The sequence below is a fragment of the Hemicordylus capensis genome, chromosome 11 (genome assembly GCF_027244095.1).
Source record: "Hemicordylus capensis ecotype Gifberg chromosome 11, rHemCap1.1.pri, whole genome shotgun sequence".
In the NCBI taxonomy this organism is placed as follows: Eukaryota; Metazoa; Chordata; class Lepidosauria; order Squamata; family Cordylidae; genus Hemicordylus; species Hemicordylus capensis.
This window is the reverse complement of record NC_069667.1, coordinates 27,925,935-27,943,070: the sequence shown is the minus strand read 5'-3', so window position 1 is coordinate 27,943,070 and position 17,136 is coordinate 27,925,935. Positions and strand designations below refer to the sequence as shown.

General features: G+C 45.2%; 1 long non-coding RNA gene across 1 annotated transcript in view; it reads left to right on the top strand.

Moving 5' to 3' along the window:
* The first annotated feature begins 7,403 nt into the window (after positions 1-7,403).
* Positions 7,404-17,136, top strand: part of LOC128335726 (uncharacterized) — a 58,232-nt gene continuing 48,499 nt past the window's right edge. Inside the window, exon 1 of the long non-coding RNA XR_008311703.1 lies at positions 7,404-7,503. This is a non-coding gene — a long non-coding RNA (uncharacterized LOC128335726). The remainder of the gene's footprint in view (positions 7,504-17,136) is intronic.

Below are 17,136 nucleotides of genomic sequence, written 5' to 3'. Positions count from 1 at the left end.
CTGCAGTCATTCCACAACTTGTTCTCTTTTATGAGAAAGCCAGCAATGAATGTAGAGCTCTCTAGCTACTGGCTGCTTTCCTGAAAGTGTGTATATAATCAATAAAGCTGCAATAATTCCCACCTTAAGATGTACATGTGTGGGATTCCTTTGTTGATATAATTAGAGTGCTGCATTTTGAGCAAATAATGGACATCCTGTGCACCTGAATTTTGTCCGTGCCTCACATTTAACTTGGGATGTGGAGAAACCATCTAAGGAAATGACTCAATGTGTGCCAGGGCCACCCCCAGAACAGTCTCCAAAACTACCACCTTTGAAAGGGAACTACAGGAGTCTATACCAGTATGGCCTGACACGAGGGCCTTGCTCTCCTCCTCTAACTCAGAAGTCTCCTCCTCAGAACCCCTAGAAGTACAGGACACTCTCCAGTGTTTCTAACCTAACAGCTACTGCAAAAGGGGAAAGACGTGGAGACATCAGTTAGTTCATAGCCTACTTAAGTCTTCAGTTAGCTCCAGGTCCTTCCTGGAGCAACATCCTAGTTTATTGCCTGCACTCACAAAGTGATCTGTCCGTGGTCCTGTTCCAGAGACTTGTCACTGATTCTCTTCCTCTGCCTTATTACCTGCTGATGTCCTCACCAGTCTCTGGAACGAGTAACCCTATGGGTTCCAGTCATGGAACAGGATACACTTCCTCCAAGCTTCTGCAAATTTGCCTAAAAATTCCAGCTCTGGTGCTGACATACAGGACTGTCTCTTGTCCACAAACCCTGCTTTGAGACGATGTACTCCTCCTACCTGTGATGGCATTTCATGTGGGCGGACAGATCTAGTAGCACCAGGAAACAGCTTGAAACATGCTGGTAGCCTAGCCACTTTCTAGAGAGACACTCCTCCACTTCTGTTTTTTTCTCAGCACATATTTGTTTACAACATATTAATAGATTAATTGCAAATAGAAGTGTGGCCTAATTACTATTGATGATCAGTTCATTTAGGTTGTTTTAAATTTCATGGTTTGCCAGAATGGTAGTTATAATTTGTCACTCTATAGAGAGTGATGCTGAGAGAGCAGAACCACTCTTCCTTCGCACTTAGTGAATATACTACTCTGTTTAGATCTGTCATTCAATGCTTCTGTCCCAGTATTTTCCTGTGTCCTGTACCTATACCCTTACCTCTTTCTCATAAGAGGCAGTCTGGTGCAGGGCTCAAGTGTGGGACACAGACTGGGGAAACCAGGGCCCAAGTCCCTCCCTATCCAACTACAAAGCTCATTGAGTGATCTTGGCCTAGCATCACTATAAAGATGAAAAGAATGCAAGCGCTCCAATACACACAAGGAACTCCACACCATTAGCCATACTCAACCAGAGGGAATGGGTGTACAAAGAGAGCTTCTCCTTCCTCTGAAATGAATGGGGAAGCCTTCTAACATGAGCTCTTGTATGCATTTAGGGCCCTGGATATGAAACATATCCAATAGTGACACATCACATCACTCGATTAAGCATTAAGGACTTTTCCATTTTCTGACATTTTTAGTGGATTTCCCCAATGTTAGGAATGACATTTTCTTAAATCCCTTTTCCTCTTGCCATTCCCAAACTGATGCTTATGTCCCGATTGTCATAATTGTCCGCATTAACATTGCCTACCTATACCAAAAGTGATAATTTCACTCCCAAGAATATAGGCCTGAAGGCAGGAAGAGTATAAGAGAATTCCTGTCAAGGGGACTCAGTGCCTCAGGATTAAGGTTCCCTGATCTGATTTGCATGTCTTCTGATCGCACCTGACTTCTGCAGTGATTCCTGGCTTGTTCCTGGTGTCTGGTTCCATGTGACTACTCGACTATGACCCTTGGTGTGCTGTTCCTGGCTTCTGGCTTCCGTTTGACCCTCCTGGCTTCCAAATGCCTACCGGGCTTCACCTGAGTGAGCTCCGGCTTCTCCCAGCCCTAGTTTAGACTTGTGACCCCAAGGGACTGCTGTCCCCAGCTCAGCTACCTGACAGGCGAGGCACAGCCTGGGAAGGAGAGCTGGGCTGGCTCCCAATTTTCAGTTATGTGCTTGCCAACATCAAGGTAGGAGGTGATGCGAATGATCATGTGTGAGACGGCAGCTGGGCAGGACGGCTTCCCCTCCTACCTTGGTCAAGTGCTGGGGATGGAATCAGGGTCAGGCATGCGCATCCAACATAGCTGCTGCTGCCTCGCACATAATCCTCCTCCCCTCCTTTCCCCTTAATGTTTGCAAGCACCTGGCTAAAAATTGAAAGCGCGCCCGGCTCTCCTTCTCCAACCCTGCTGGCGGCCATGTGAACAAGCCTACTTAATAGGAATTGCCTTCCCCAGCACCAATGATGATCTCTACATGCAAGCAAGAGAAAGAACATAAACCTGCTGCTTCCCAAAGCGCTTGACTGAGGGTGGGGTAACAGAGCAGACTCTGGAGACACAGGGCAGGTGGGGCTGCTTTGGAATGGCGTGGGACTCTCATTGCTCCCCTCTTTGTCACACTCTGTGCCAACGCTGTGTTTGGGGTGGAGAACATACATTGCCCAATTACAGAAAGCATTTGCTTTAAGTGCAAAGCCTGAATATTTCCATAATCCTTTCACAAACAGCATTTTTCTTCCATGAGAAAATTATATCTTTCATCACATTGGGTAGCTTTTGTTGGAAATGGTGAAATGTGTGAATACTGTGATGAAAACACAACATGGAAATTCACATATTCCTCTAATTTGAGCAAAATATAAGATTTCCACACTGAACCCCCAGCAGTTGGCCAACACTTTTAAAAATAACATTATGCAGTTTCTCATGTGTGCTTTGGAAGGCATTGGCAAACTCTGATTTTGTCCTCATTAGACTTGTTTCCCCTTTACCAACAACCCCTTCTTTCCTTTCCCAATGCCTCCTTTCTGATGGTTCTGGTCAAATCTCCAAGAAACTGAGCATTACAATGCCTTTTTGCTCTTTGCTTATACTTCAGTATTATTGAATACCGAAGTGTGAAACTCCTGCTTCAGAGACACACACATTCACATTTAGGATGGAGGGAATATTTTAAATACTTAAATTTGATGGCATGAACATTCAATACGTTGGAATGCAGAAGGTCCCAGGTTCAGTTGTCTGGAATCTCCAGGAAGGGCTGGCAAATAGCTCTGCCTGAAAACCTAGAAAGCTGCTGCCAATCTGTGCAGAATACTGAGCAAGGGTCTAGCTCAGTATAAGGCAGTTGCCTACTTACATCTTCCTCCTGCCGCTAAATGGTAGAGACAAGCAGGAAAAGGCAGGAACCTAGCTTTCATCCAGTACAGTGCTGTGCATGCTTGCTCGAGAGTAAGTGCCATGGAATTCTGGTATGAGAACCTTTGAGCATACAATGGTCAGAGCAGTTGCAGTAATGGAGCATCTGAAAGAATGGGGATGTGAAGGAGGATTGTAAAGAAGATGCATACTACTAAGAATAGGTTAAAAAAAACAACCAACCATCAGGACTATTTAGATTTGTGTAAATTTGGTTTGGTGCTTTCTGTTTATTTCAAATCGATAATTGTGTTAATTCCTTCATCATCCCCAATCCGTACCTCTTTTTCTGTTTTGTCTCACACCCCAACTTTTTGAGATAATGATTGTATCACAATCATTATACCTCCAGCCTCAGAGAAAAGATGCTTCTGAACACCAGTTGCAGGGGAGCAACAGCAGGAGAGGGGCCATGCCCTCACCTCTTGCCTGTGGGCTCCCTAGAAGCATCTGGTAGGCCATTGTGGGAAACAGGATGCTGGATTAGATGGACCTCCTTGGGCCTTATCCAGAGGGGCTTTTCTTATGGAAAACATCTGAATACAACTCTGTGAGCTGGGTCTCACGATTCATGAGACCTGGTTTTTTCGGGTGAGTGGGGAGGGAGCCCTGGGCGGCTGGATCGGCCTTCCACACAATTTTCCGGCTCCGTGATGGAGCCGGCGGGGGCTGGGGAGCTTGGGGGCCACATGACCTCTGGAAGCCCCAGTATGCCCTGCACGAGCATGCTAGACCCCCGGAGCTGGGAGGTGGCTTTTCGCCTCCCCTCTGGGGGTCTACTTGTGAGTAGGTGCGGCGGGAAGCCGTGCCATAGCTACTCAAGATCCAGAAAACCAGGTTTGCAGAGCGCTCGCTCCGCAAACCTGGTTTTGAGGCAGGGGTTCTTGAGCAGGTTACCCGCTCTAGAACCACCGGGCTCGCAGCCGAACCCAGTGGTTCTGATGATCGTGAAAAATTGGGCTAGGTTTTCCTAGCCCGATTTTTCCCGATTGTCAGAATAGCCCCTCTGTGTGTGTGTGTGTGAGGGAGAGAGACCCCCACTGAATTCCATGTAATCTGCTCCAAAAGTGGTAAAGCCATAGTTCACTGGTAGAACAACTGCATGCATGCAGATCTTCCCGGGTTCACTCCCTGGCATTTGCAGGTATGGCTGGAAAGATTCCTGCCTGAAACCTTAGAAGAGAAGAGCTGGTTCTGTGGTAGCAAGCATGAGTTGTCCCCTTTGCTAAGCAGGGTATGCTTTGGTTTGCTGGTGGATGAGTGACTACATGCAAGCACAGTCTGATGTAAGATATTCACCTTAAGGGCTAGGGCCATAGCTTAGAGGTAGAGCATCTACTTGAGAATCTGCTAGCATGCAGAAGGTCCCAGGTTCAATCCCTGACAGCATCTCCAGGTAGGGCTGGGAGAGACTCCTGCCTGAATTCCTGGAAAGCCACTGACAGTCAGAGAAGACAAGACTGAGCTAGATGGACCAATGGTCTGACTCAGTATATGGCAGCTTCCTGTGTTCCTTGGTTATGTGTGCAGGGATAAACACCTCTTTCAACCCATTCCACCAGCCTTTCAAGACTGTTGGTCCAAATCTTGGTTCCTTTGAGGCTTCAGCTGATACAGGCCCAGAGCCTTACAATGAAAGCCCTACAACTGCTTGGGTCTTCCCCACCACAGCAAGTATCTCCCCTCCCCACAGGCTTTGCTGATTAAATATCCTTTGATATTTAAAGCACATGGTGAAGTGGGAAGGGGCCGTAACCCTTTGTTTCCAAAGGGGGGAGGTTCATATTTCTATGGTAGCTATCAGCCTAATCCTCTTGACCACACAGGTTTATAAGATAAGTTCAGAGTCCGTTATGTATGAATACATAACAATTCCCACATCATTTTGAGTAAGTGCACTTTTCTACAGCCTTGAAATCTGGATGGTGTTCTCTTGTTAACAGAGCTTTTTTAAATATATATAATCAAGTTAGAGGTTATAAAAGATAAACATCTGAATTAGCCACAGTGCTCTTCATAGGCTGCCTTCGGACATGACGGCAAACCAGAGCTTCTGTTTTTAAAAGTATTTTAAATGGTTTTAATTGTTTTTGAATTGTTTTTGGCACTGTGTTTTGAATTGTGTGTTTTAATGTCTTTTTGGGAAGTTGTTATGCACCGCTCAGAGCCTCTGGATGGGACGGTTTATAAATGAAATGAAATAAATAAATGCACCAGAGTTTCAAGATGGTGGTAGTCCAAATGCATCAAACTGGTTTCATCACCAAATCACAGATTGGTTTTCAACCCCAAACCTGAATTCAAAACTTAGCTTTGCATTTAGATTCACTGCTGGAACCTCAGGTTTGAAAGCATGTGATGGATACCTTCTGGATTCTGTTTGTGCAAACTGCACAAACCAGAGTGAAGGGAAGGAAGCGTCTCCCTTTCTCTTTCTTAATTAGCTGCCTCAGCTTCCTTCATGACAAGGAGGAAGTCAATGAAGCCAATTCCTCCCCCTTTGCATGCAGTCTCCCAGACTTGAGATTGTGACGCTAGGAACATAGGAAGCTGCCATATACTGAGTCAGACCATTGGTCTATCTAGCCCAGTATTGTCTTCACAGACTGGCAGTGGCTTCTCCAAGGTTGCAGGCAGGAATCTCTCTCAGCCCTATCTTGGAGATGCTGCCAGGGAGGAAACTTGGAACTTTCTGCTCTTCCCAGGGTGGCCCCATCCCCTGAGGGGAATATCTTGTAGTGCTCACACTTCTAGTCTCCCATTCATAAGCAATCACGGCAGACCCTGCTTTGCTAAGGGGACAAGTCATGCTTGCTACCACCAGACCAGCTCTCATCTGGAGGCACACCAGGGGGATGGAGGCAAACTGCAGGTCCGAAGGTGGCCATAGCCTCCTGCCCCTCAGTCACACTTAACTGTGTGACTGTAAGCTTACACACACACACACAACACACCACCCTAACTCAACCATTCACTTTTTTAAATGGAAGCGCACTCAGTACTGGAAAGCATACACAGATAGAGATATACCACTTGCTCTGATTGCATGGCATATTTCAAATCAAACCATCATCCAAATTGCAAATAAAGCTAAGAATTCTTATGAAATTGCCTCTGTGTTCACTTGGTGAATGTTGTCATTTGGGCAAGTGGGCTTAATCCTCAGTCTATCCACCATCATTCCAGCCATGCCCTGTCTTGTAAAACTGATTAATGGGCCCACCTGGGAAGAAATTACAAGAGCACCTGTTGGGAGAGCTGGAAAGGAAGAGGGTGCTCTGCAGAAAAGGGTTTCTTCTGACATGCAGCTGGACTCATTTTGAGCAGTGCAAAAAAGTAGAATGTAGAGGAAAAGTAAGTGTATGTGCAGTTGGGAGTATGTTGTTTAACAAGGAGGTAGCTCATTCCTTAAGAAGAAATAGAGGAGATACAGAAAATGAAGCTGAATATGGTTTCCTTTCAGTCTTCATAACCTTATGCAAAGCATATATCAAAGTCTTCCTTTGTTCTACTTTTCTTTTCAAGACATCTTCATTTTTCTTGTTTCCTCTCTTATCTTTCTCATTTCCCCCTTCCTTCCTTCCTTCCATCTTGCTCTCTCTTCCTATTTTTCCTCATTTCTTCTTCTTCTTTGCTTCCTTTCTCTCTGTCATAAAGTTCTGAGATAAGGTGATGCTTGTGTGGGCATCTACAGGGGAAGGGGTGGTGGTGAGACAATCCCCTCTCTCTCTTCCCCCCCTCCATTCATGGGTGAGTTAATATGTAGAAGCAGTTTCTTTTTAACACATTTATATGCCCTTCTCAACAACAACAACCACCCCTGCAATAGACACTCATGGATGTTCACAGAAGGGCTGTACTACTCTCTATGCGTGCAGTGGACAACAAAGCTTACAATACGAACGTTGGTGCGGGAAAAGAAACAAACTCTGCAAAGTCCGAAGTCGAAAAAGCCGGCCAGCTGCTGCAGTTTAGCCCGATAAAGGGCACTCCCGCCCAGTATGCAAATTAATGGGTGTGGTCCTTTCCCCCGTTAGCTACATAGGCAGCAGCTGTGTTCACCCAGAGAGGAGGATTTTGTTGGAGGGGGAAGGAACAGAAGGGCTTGAAAGCACAGCTACAGGGGTGTGCTTTTCTGAGGGAATAAGAAAGCAAAAGCCTGGCTTTACAAATCTCAACGTGAGTGTCTTTCCTGTTTCTACATCAGCCCTAGTCAGCCATTCTGTTGTGTGTGCTTACAGATATATTATCTTTGTGCCTGTGTGTGTTCTTGTGTAAATGGCTGTGCCTGCATTCCTTTAAAAAGTAGACCTGGGTTCAGGCTCCTCAAATGCATGGTACAGGTAGCTGTGTTCAAAAAAAGCATGCAAACAACTGCACCCCTCATGTGTGCATCCAACATAGCATGTAAATAGGGCTATAGAAGTTCCAGAATGTATTGTGAATGGGGTTCCCAACTGATTGGAGCTATTCCTGGGGATAACTTTCCCATTCCTTTTGCACATTTGAGCTATTAAAACTCTCCAGAGCTGCTTGAAGTGGCCACTTGGACCCTGATGCAAATTCTGAGATATTCCAGGTCAATCTTGGAGAATTAGCACCTCTAATTCTGAGTCAGTCTTATTCCCCACACACAGTGTGCTCAGTTTGCCAACATCCTCTCTCTTCACAACACTCACAAAAAGTTCTCAAGCAGAAGTGCTGTTTTTTTTAAAAGCCTCCTGCAATGACAGGTATTTATATACCACTCTTCAACAAAGTTCTCAAAGCGGTTTACATAGAAAAATAAGTAATACACAAATAAGATGGTCTCCTGTCCCCAAAGGGCTCACAATCTAAAAAGAAACACAGAGTAGACAGCAGCAACAGCCACTGGAGGGATGCTGTGCTGGTGCTGGATAGGTCTAGTTGCTTTTCTCCTGCTAAATATAAGAGATTCACCACCTTAGAATGTGTCTCTTTGCTCAGTTACTAAGGGTTCCTGTTGTGAGAATTGCACTGATCATTTTGGGCATCTATTTTAGTATATAAAACCTGTTCCAATAACCTTGTGGGGGTGTGGGGAGGAGTTGTTTGAGAAAAGGGAATTTAGGTGTGTAGAGAGAACTCTTCAAACACTTACAATTATTGTAGCAGGAAGGCTGATGAGACTGGAGTTGCCAAGCGAATTCCTGATTTTAAAATGTTGCCTTTCCTCTTCTCCCGAGTGAGGTCAGGAGCAAAATAGTCTGCCATATCTAGATTCTCAGACTCTAGTTCTGGTTATGTGACAGAAAATTGTTTTACTGGTCACAGCTGTAAGATGCTGGCTAGTTAACCCTCTAGGACAAAACTGCACATTCCTTTGGTCCTCCTGTATTGGACTACAACCCCATTATCCCTGACCATTGGCCACTGTGGATGAGGATGATTCCACTGCTAAGAGGCACCTTTTAAATGTGGTGGTTCTCTTTGTTTGGCAGGAGGAAAGTATCTGGCCCTCTCCTTCCCCAGCACAGCATCCCTCCAGTGGCTGTTGCTGGTTTCTATCTTATGTTTCTTTTTTAGATTACGAGCCCTTTGGGGACAGGGAGCCATTTTATTTAATCTATGTAAACCACTTTGGGAACTTTTGTGGGAAAATGATATATAAATATTTATTGTTGATGATGATGGGAGTTGTAGTCAACAAGAGGACCAGCAGGAGGGCCAGCGTTAGGCAGCCGGACTGAATGTGATAGACACACAATTTCGTATGTAGGAAGGACTCCTGAACAGATAGATTTGGAGGGCATTTTTGCTATTCTTTCTCCACTCACAGGTCTAACCACAGCAGCTAACTGCCACCCTGGGTATGTCCTATGCCCCTATGCCATGTATTTTTATCTATCTATCTATCATATTTATATACCACCTTATATATTCATCTCTAGGCAGTATATACAATCCAAATTACAATATAAAATTAAAAACAAACAAAACATTTTCACAGAATAAAAACAATTAAAAAACAATTTAGAGTGAAACAATTAAAATAAATTCACAAGAGAAAAACAATTTTAATTAAAAGCCTGAGAAAACAGGTGTGTCTTAAGGGTCTTTTCCTGCATAATCAATTAAGATTGCCAACCACATTGGTCCTGCTCCAGTGTTCTTAAAGGTAAAGTGTGCCATCAAGTCGATTCCGATTCCTGGCGCACACAGAGCCTTGTGGTTTTCTTTGGTAGAATACAGGAGGGATTTACCATTGCAATCTCCCATGCAGTATGAGATGATGACTTTCAGCATCTTCCTATATCTCTGCTGCCCAATATAGTACCATTGGGGATTCGAACCGGCAACCTTCTGCTTGCTAGTCAAGCATTTCCCCGCTGTGCCGCTTAAGGTGACTCTAGTGTTCTTAGCATGTGTAAATTTAGCAGGTGAAACTTTCCCCCATCATTTTTATTTCTATGCCTGGAAAAGTCTCACTTTGCAAAGCAGACCCAGAGAGAGAGAAAACTGTGTAGTATACTTACAATCTGACGTAAATACCCATTTTTCAACTTTGTAGTTCTTCCCTGTTAGTTCACTGCATCAATCATCTGCCTTTCTACCTGGGTTGATCTATGCAATTACCAAGCAGCTCTGTACATTTGAGCAGAATGTTATATTTTTGTGGAGAACTCTCAAGCAGATCTGGGGGATCGATGCTGATGAAATCCCATCAGTGGATTGCCTGGTGCTCCTCTGAGTGTCACGATTCTCTTGCTTGACTGACTGACTAATTTGAGTGAAGTGTGTCATCTGTTTACTGGGCTGTTTTTCTCCTGTAAATGCTCAAATTACTCACTTATCTTTGTTTACACTATTCAATCAACAGATGCTCAAATGATAAGTCACCAGGTTAGCTGTGTAGAATTCTCCCTCTCTCTTTCTGTCACAAACAGTTCTGTTTCTGTTTGACAAGTGCTCATCATGATCCCAATGAATAATGATCTACCAAATACAGCCTAGACAACATTTAAAGTAGGATTTTCAGGATCCCTGATAGCTGCCTGTCCATCCTTCTTAACGGACTCATGAAACCAGCCTTAAAGGAATTGCTAAAATGGAAGAAAAATCACACACATTATCATTAAGGCTGAGTTGACTTCTCAGCCAACTGATGTCATATCCGATGTGCACACCATTCATATTCTTGAAAATGAATCCACATGCATATCCATCATAGGCCAACACCACATGCTCAAAAGTCTTCTGATGGTGGGTGACGACAATTTCACACATCAAGCAGAGGAAGACTTTGCTGGCCACTAAATATACTTTTGGCAGGGAGCCACAGCTCCTCAGAGCCCCCTGAGGAGTGCACCTGGCTAATAGTTGTATTTGCCAATATGTATTTGTATCTTTTCATTAAGATTGTGTGGGCAGTGTTGCACAATGCTGGTGTGTACGCAGCACATTAGTGCAACACACACAAAACATCCATTGTGTACTGTTCTTCACACTGTACCTAAGTAGTCTATGGAATATGTTTCCACGGGCTACAAGCTTGGATGACTAGGTGGTTTTCTAGGTGGCTACTAGCCTGGATGGCGCTCTCTCTCTCTCTCTCACACACACACACACACACACACGCACACACACACACAACATCTATTTATCCAGGCTCATAGGCAGGATGTCTCAGAATAGCAGTTGCAGGACAGCAAGAGTAGGAGTGAGGGAATGCCTTCCTCTTTTGCTTGTAGGCTTTCCAGAGGCATCTGGTGGGTCACTGTGGGAACCAGGAGGCTGGTCTAGAGAGGGCTTGGGCCTGATCCAGCAGGGCCTTTCTTATGTTCATGTGAATCTTATGATGCAGTCACATCAAAACTGCTTTTGGCAAAGCTTTTTTTAATCCGTCTGTACATGTGCATTAAGAATGTGAGAGGGGGAAGATTTGAATTCATTAAAGGAAACCAAAGGTGTAGCAAACTGCGCAGGTGCAGTACTCTGCACCCAATTCAGAATTTAAAATGGAGCAACCGGGAAACGAGTCCAGAAGCAGAAGTTAAGAAATAGCAGTAAAGGTCGTGGCACATGCTGGACTAGTTAAGCATGCGATGGAGGATGTCAGATCATGCATGTTTTTGAGTGAGGGGATTGATTTGGTTGCTGCTCCCTGAAGTTCCATCCCCCACTGCTCTGACCATGAAGGAAATGGGGGGGGGGAGGACATGGTGGACCACCTTCCTGTCGTTCTTCCCTCATGTTTTTGTCCAGGGCCAGCTCCAGGTTTTGGGGGACTCTGGCAAACTGACCTCTGTGGGGGTCTCTTCCCACATGAGTGAGCCCCGCCAAGGGTCATGGTGGGGCCTAGCTTGGGGATGGAGTGACAGAGAGGAAGCAACAAGGACAGAGCAGCTCAATTGGCTGAGAAGGTTGCTGTGCCACCCAGGGGTGGCCCCCGGACTTTGACACACAGAAGGCTTTTCTGAAAGTTTACTGGGAGGTGTTACTGTGAACTCAAAGCTGTCCCTCCAAACCAACACAAATGTTGGATTTTTTTTACCCCAGATATAAATTGGGCTACACCCTAACACACAGTGAAAAACCCAAATTGTGTGTGAGCTTCTCCCTGATAACTCACAGGGACTTTGTGGTAAATCTGGCAGCTATGTGGATGCACCCCTCCATTCCAGAGGAGATGTGAGTTAAAGAGCTTTAAAAGCCCCATGTGAAAAACATCCAGGTATTGTGGCACTTGGGGTGAGGCATGAAGTGCTGCCTTGCCTCATGCCCTTGGTAGGGGCTGGCCCTCTTTCAAAACAACCATTGAAAGCTTTGGGGGTGAGTGGGAGTCAGGGAGGAGGAAAGGTTGCCAGCAGCCTCCTCCTCTCTCCCCAAGCTTCTTTCAGGTGTTTCAAGGAGTGTGAGGAGAAGCAAAGCTCATTGAGAAGCTTGCCAGGGTTAGATGGATCCCAAAGAGCTCCTCTGATGGTGATGGCTTGGCAGAGAAATCAGACTCTGGAGCTGAAGATTCTCAACAGCTGCCAGACTTGGTTTCTGATGAGGAAGAGCCTGGGATTTCCCCTGTATTGTGACGACGTATCAAGAGACAGGCTCAGTGGGACTCACACAGGTGCAGGAGATCACAAGAAAGAAAGCCAAACTGCTGACTCAGGGAAGCCTGATTGGTTGTTGGTTCTGTGGAACCATATATATTCAGCAGTCTCCCATGGCTGAGTTGCTGTTTGCAACTTCGCTGGCAGCTTATAGTGTGCTCTTGCATATTATCTTTTCCATGTTCCAGTTTGTCTTGTCTGTACTTCCTTGCATTGTTCCCTTTATTCCTTGTTCTGTGTCCTTCGCTTGTTTCATTCCTTGTTTTGTCTTTTCCTTCCACTTATTACTCAGTTATTGTTAGAGGGAGTACCTAGTTTCAGTTCAGGGGACTTTATTCATTTACTGTTTTCTTTGAGAGCCTTTTATTTTCCTTCATCCAGTTTCATTGCTGCTTTCTGTTTACTTTCATGGGGTTGTAAATCTTGTAGGGTTAGCTGGGCTATCAGTTCACGACAGGGGGGCAGCTTGCTGCTCTACTGCAGCCCCAAGAATCTGTCACCTGAGATAACTGCCTCACCTTGCCTTAAACTGTCCTTGCTTCAGCCACAACCATGGGGTGGCTAACCATGGGGTGGTTTCAGATACCTTTCTCAGCCCTACCTGGAGATGCTGCCATGGACTGAACCTGGGACATTCTGAACACAAAGCAGATGCTTTCTCACTGAGCTACAGCCCCATCCCCTAAGAGGAATAGCTTACCGCAGAGAGCACTCACAGGTAGTATTTACGAGAGCGCCGCCTTCTTCATGAACCCCAACACCTATTAAGAGCATCAGAGGAGGTCTGGTTGCAGTTGCCACTGGCTCGTTTGGTGGCCACCCAAAATTGGGCCTTTTCTTGGTTTGCCCCAGGACTTTGGAACACACTCCCAAACAAAATTAGAGCCTCCCCATCTCTGGCTTTCAAAGTTATTGATATCTATAGATTAAATCATTTTAATTGGTGAGTGTTTTTAATTGTTTTGTGTTTTAAAGTTGTAAACTGACCAGAGTTTTGCATATGGGGAGGTATAAAAATGCGTTAGCTAAGTAAGATGTGGGCACCAGGTCCTACGCCACTCAGAGCTGCCCTTGGACTCTGTCTCCTTGTGCTATGTGTTCCAGTGAGGATAGATGTGAGTCCGGAGAGGAGACGAATGACTGCAATGTAGGTCAACAGGACTTATATCATAAAACTGAAACTTTTAGACATAAACTAATATTGATTTAGGAGCACCAGGCATCAAGCATTCCAAGCCACTGCAACGCAGTCCAAGGGGCTTTCAGTAACTACAAGACTAGAATAAAAGATTGCTCCACATCTATTCAAGAGGACACGACACTTGCTTGACAGATGGGACTTGTCTGAGAAGGGTCCTAACTGGAAATTATCAAAAGCAAGCCTTCTGCAATCATTATGTAGAAGAGATAGAGAGAGAAGGGCATCAAGTCAACAAAACGAGCCAGCAGTTAAGCAGACAAGTAGGTTGTTTACTGAGGGGAACAAGGGGGGAAACCAATGTCTGGTGCAGGAAACGGCTGGAGGCAGGATCCATCTTGCCGCAGCCAAACCGTGCTTCATTCATGCCACACAACTTGTGTCCCAGTGATCCTTATTAAGCAGTAAACCAGTTCTGAGGAGGGTGCTGCTGGAGAATGTGGTCCCTTTTGTGGAAGTTCTGGGAAGATTTGTTAATGAATAATGGCATCAGGGAAGCATATCAGAGGCACTGATAAGGTACAAGATTGGGTTGAATCAGGGCAGCCCTTCCATGAGGCAAGGTGAGGCGGTCTCACCTTGCTCCAGGCAGCAGATTATCGGGGTGCCAGTGAAGTGGCAAAATGCCCTTCTGCCAGCGTTCCCTGTAACAGAGATCCCCAGATTATGTTGGCTACAATCCCCTGCATTTTTCTGCTGGTCAAGGGCTGACATAAATATTGTTCAGTTATAATTTCCAGAATCCCCAGTAAAGGGCCATTGCAGCTGAAGATGCTGGGAGTTGTCATCAGCAGCTGGGGATGTCTGTTAGGGGACACTGTCTCCTGCCCCCCTCTTTTAAAGAAAAGGATAAGGGGAGGGGGATGTGTGCATGGGGGTGGCATTTGCCCTCCCTCAGGTACACACTAGTCTTGAGCCACCACTGGTTTGAGTCGCATCTTCCCTACGTTTTCCATTCGAAGAAACTTAGGCCTGCCCTGCATATGGGCTGTACCATTTTGGATGAGGTGTGAGATGCCATCACACCTGCCTAAGTGGTGGGGCCACTGTTTCAATCACTGGCATCTCCGGTAGCCCTGGGAGAAACTCCTGCCTGGAACCTTGAAGAGTCACGACCTGTCACTGTAGGCAGCACTAATCCCTACTGGAGGATTTAGACGGGAGTGCCACATCTGAACCCTCTGTTTCGTCACCACGCCAAACTGGATGTCCCCACATTTGGACGTAATGTCCAGGGAACTGCTGGCCTATTTATCTCCAGAGTTCTACATTACATGCGAATGTGACCAAAGACTCTGCAGCTTAGCCCTGAGTTTTCTGGGGAGTGAACAAATAAGATGGTCAATTAGGTGGTGGAAATCTTGGCAAGGGAGACCTGGCTTTGCTTCCCCTTTCCTTCTTGCAAATAATTCATAACCCAATTCATAAGCCAAAGGGAAATATTTGATTACATTGAATTCCAAAAGGTATATTCTTTTCCCTGGGTTGTTTCTGGCATTGCATGCTTTTGAACCTCATTCAGACTCAGCAAGGTGAAAAATGGGGGACGGTCTGAATCAAAGGCAATGGGGAATTGGACTTCGACCCAGGATTATGCCAGGAAAAGCAAGCACAGGGAGACAAGATGATGTAAATGCTGTCTTCATATTGATTATTGTAGCACTGGATTACTTTTCAGATAACAGAATCTCAAAGCTCATCCCTTGGAATGTGCTTAGTTCAGCATATATGCAAACGAATTACCATTTCTTGATGATGTTTGTATGTGAAGGATACACAGTGTTAATGTTCCGATTGGGGAGATGAGGAGGGATTTAGAACTTGATCCACTACTGTGCAAGTCAAAGGGGCAATCGGAGAGCAGGGCTACCAGGTTTTCACTGTAGCTGTCCTTTTGCAGTAGCTTGATGTGCAGATATCAGCAGGAGAGAATGCTAACGAAGGCCCCCTTGTCCTTGCAGAATGGGGTCTTCTCACTGGCGAGGCTGGGATTTGTAGGGTTCAATGTCTGGCAGCATCTCCAGGTAGGGCTGGAAGAGACTCCTGCTTGAAACCTTAGAGAGCGTCTGCCAGTTGGTCTAGACTGTGTAGAGGGACCAAGGGCCTGCACGGGATAAAGCAGCTTCCTATGCACCCATTCTGGGATGAATCTTTGACATTCTTCTCATGTTTCTGGTCAATGACCGAAATAAAGTATGTCCTGTTCTGTTCTCGTTAAACCACAGTTCAGGAGTGGAATGTGGGGCAGAGCGAACTCACACTAGTCCTCTGTGTAGAAGATGAAACTTCATTATGTTGAAGGCCAGCAAATGAGCACCAGTCAACTTAAATTTCTCAGGAAGACTGACTCTGATACACCCCTTGTATTTTCACCGGTGACATTTAGATACTTCCAGCTGCTGAACTTATGGCAAAATATGTTTACAGTCTTAGTGTAATAAATGGGTTTATTACTTTTACTGTGGGCAGAAGAAACAAAGGCTTTAAATCTTGAGTTCTGAAGTGCTTGTCTCCGTCTTAAAATGCAGTGAAGCTTCCGGGGGTGGGGGAATTGGGGGAAGCAGTGGCTTCGAGGAAGGTAGTTTACTATATTGCTTCCTTTGTGAAATTGTGGCTCATATATTTTAAATAAGTGTGGCCTTTTATACATAAATGAAATGATTATCCAAGAGAAAGTACTGTTTCTGTAAAAGGAAGAAGAAGATTTTTATGGCTGGAAAGATAGAAATGCAAAAACCAGTGGACCAGCTGATATGTGTTGGCTGATTGTGAAATGAATAATTTGCTTTCTTGCTATATTCTTGGTCTATGATACAGCACCATATTACACCAGGATTTCCCATTCAGCATTCCTGAGCAATGCTAGGTGCACTCTCTGGCCCACCAATCCAATCAAAATCTGAGAGAGGGTGGGGGAAATCAGATTGTGGATGAGAGATGTTTTGCCATTTACTGACCCGGCATTCAACAGCAGCACCCTAATCCTAGAGGGCATGTTCCCAGAGCTCCCTGTGGCTATGGGTTTGGGAGAAGAGCCAGAAAATGGAACAGATCTCAGTTGCCTGGACCATTTCCCCCTGTAACAGCCAGCCCAACTCCCACCGCCATATCCCTCTGCCTGCTAACTGTGAAATCACCACCTCCAGACCATCTTAATTCAAGGTGTCGTTCTTTAAAGGAATTTGCTGCCAGAAGAAGTGGTGATGTCCAATGCCACAAATAAGTGGTGATGTCCAGAAGATAAGATGAATTCATGGAAAAGCAGAGGCAAATCAATGGCTAGTTGCCATGATGGTGAATAAAGCATACATGTTAAGGGGCACTATACCACCAAATTTCGGTTGTTGTGGAACAACAGGAGGAGAGAGCTATTGCTCTCATGTCCTGCTTCTGGAGTTCCCAGAAGTATCTGGCTTGGCTATTGCAGAAAACAAGATCCTGGACTGCATGGACCTTTGGTCTGAACCAGGAGAACTTTTTGTCTGTTCTTATCCAATTTTAGATCATGTGGTTGTTGGCATTTCTCTGTTCTGTTTCATTATCACA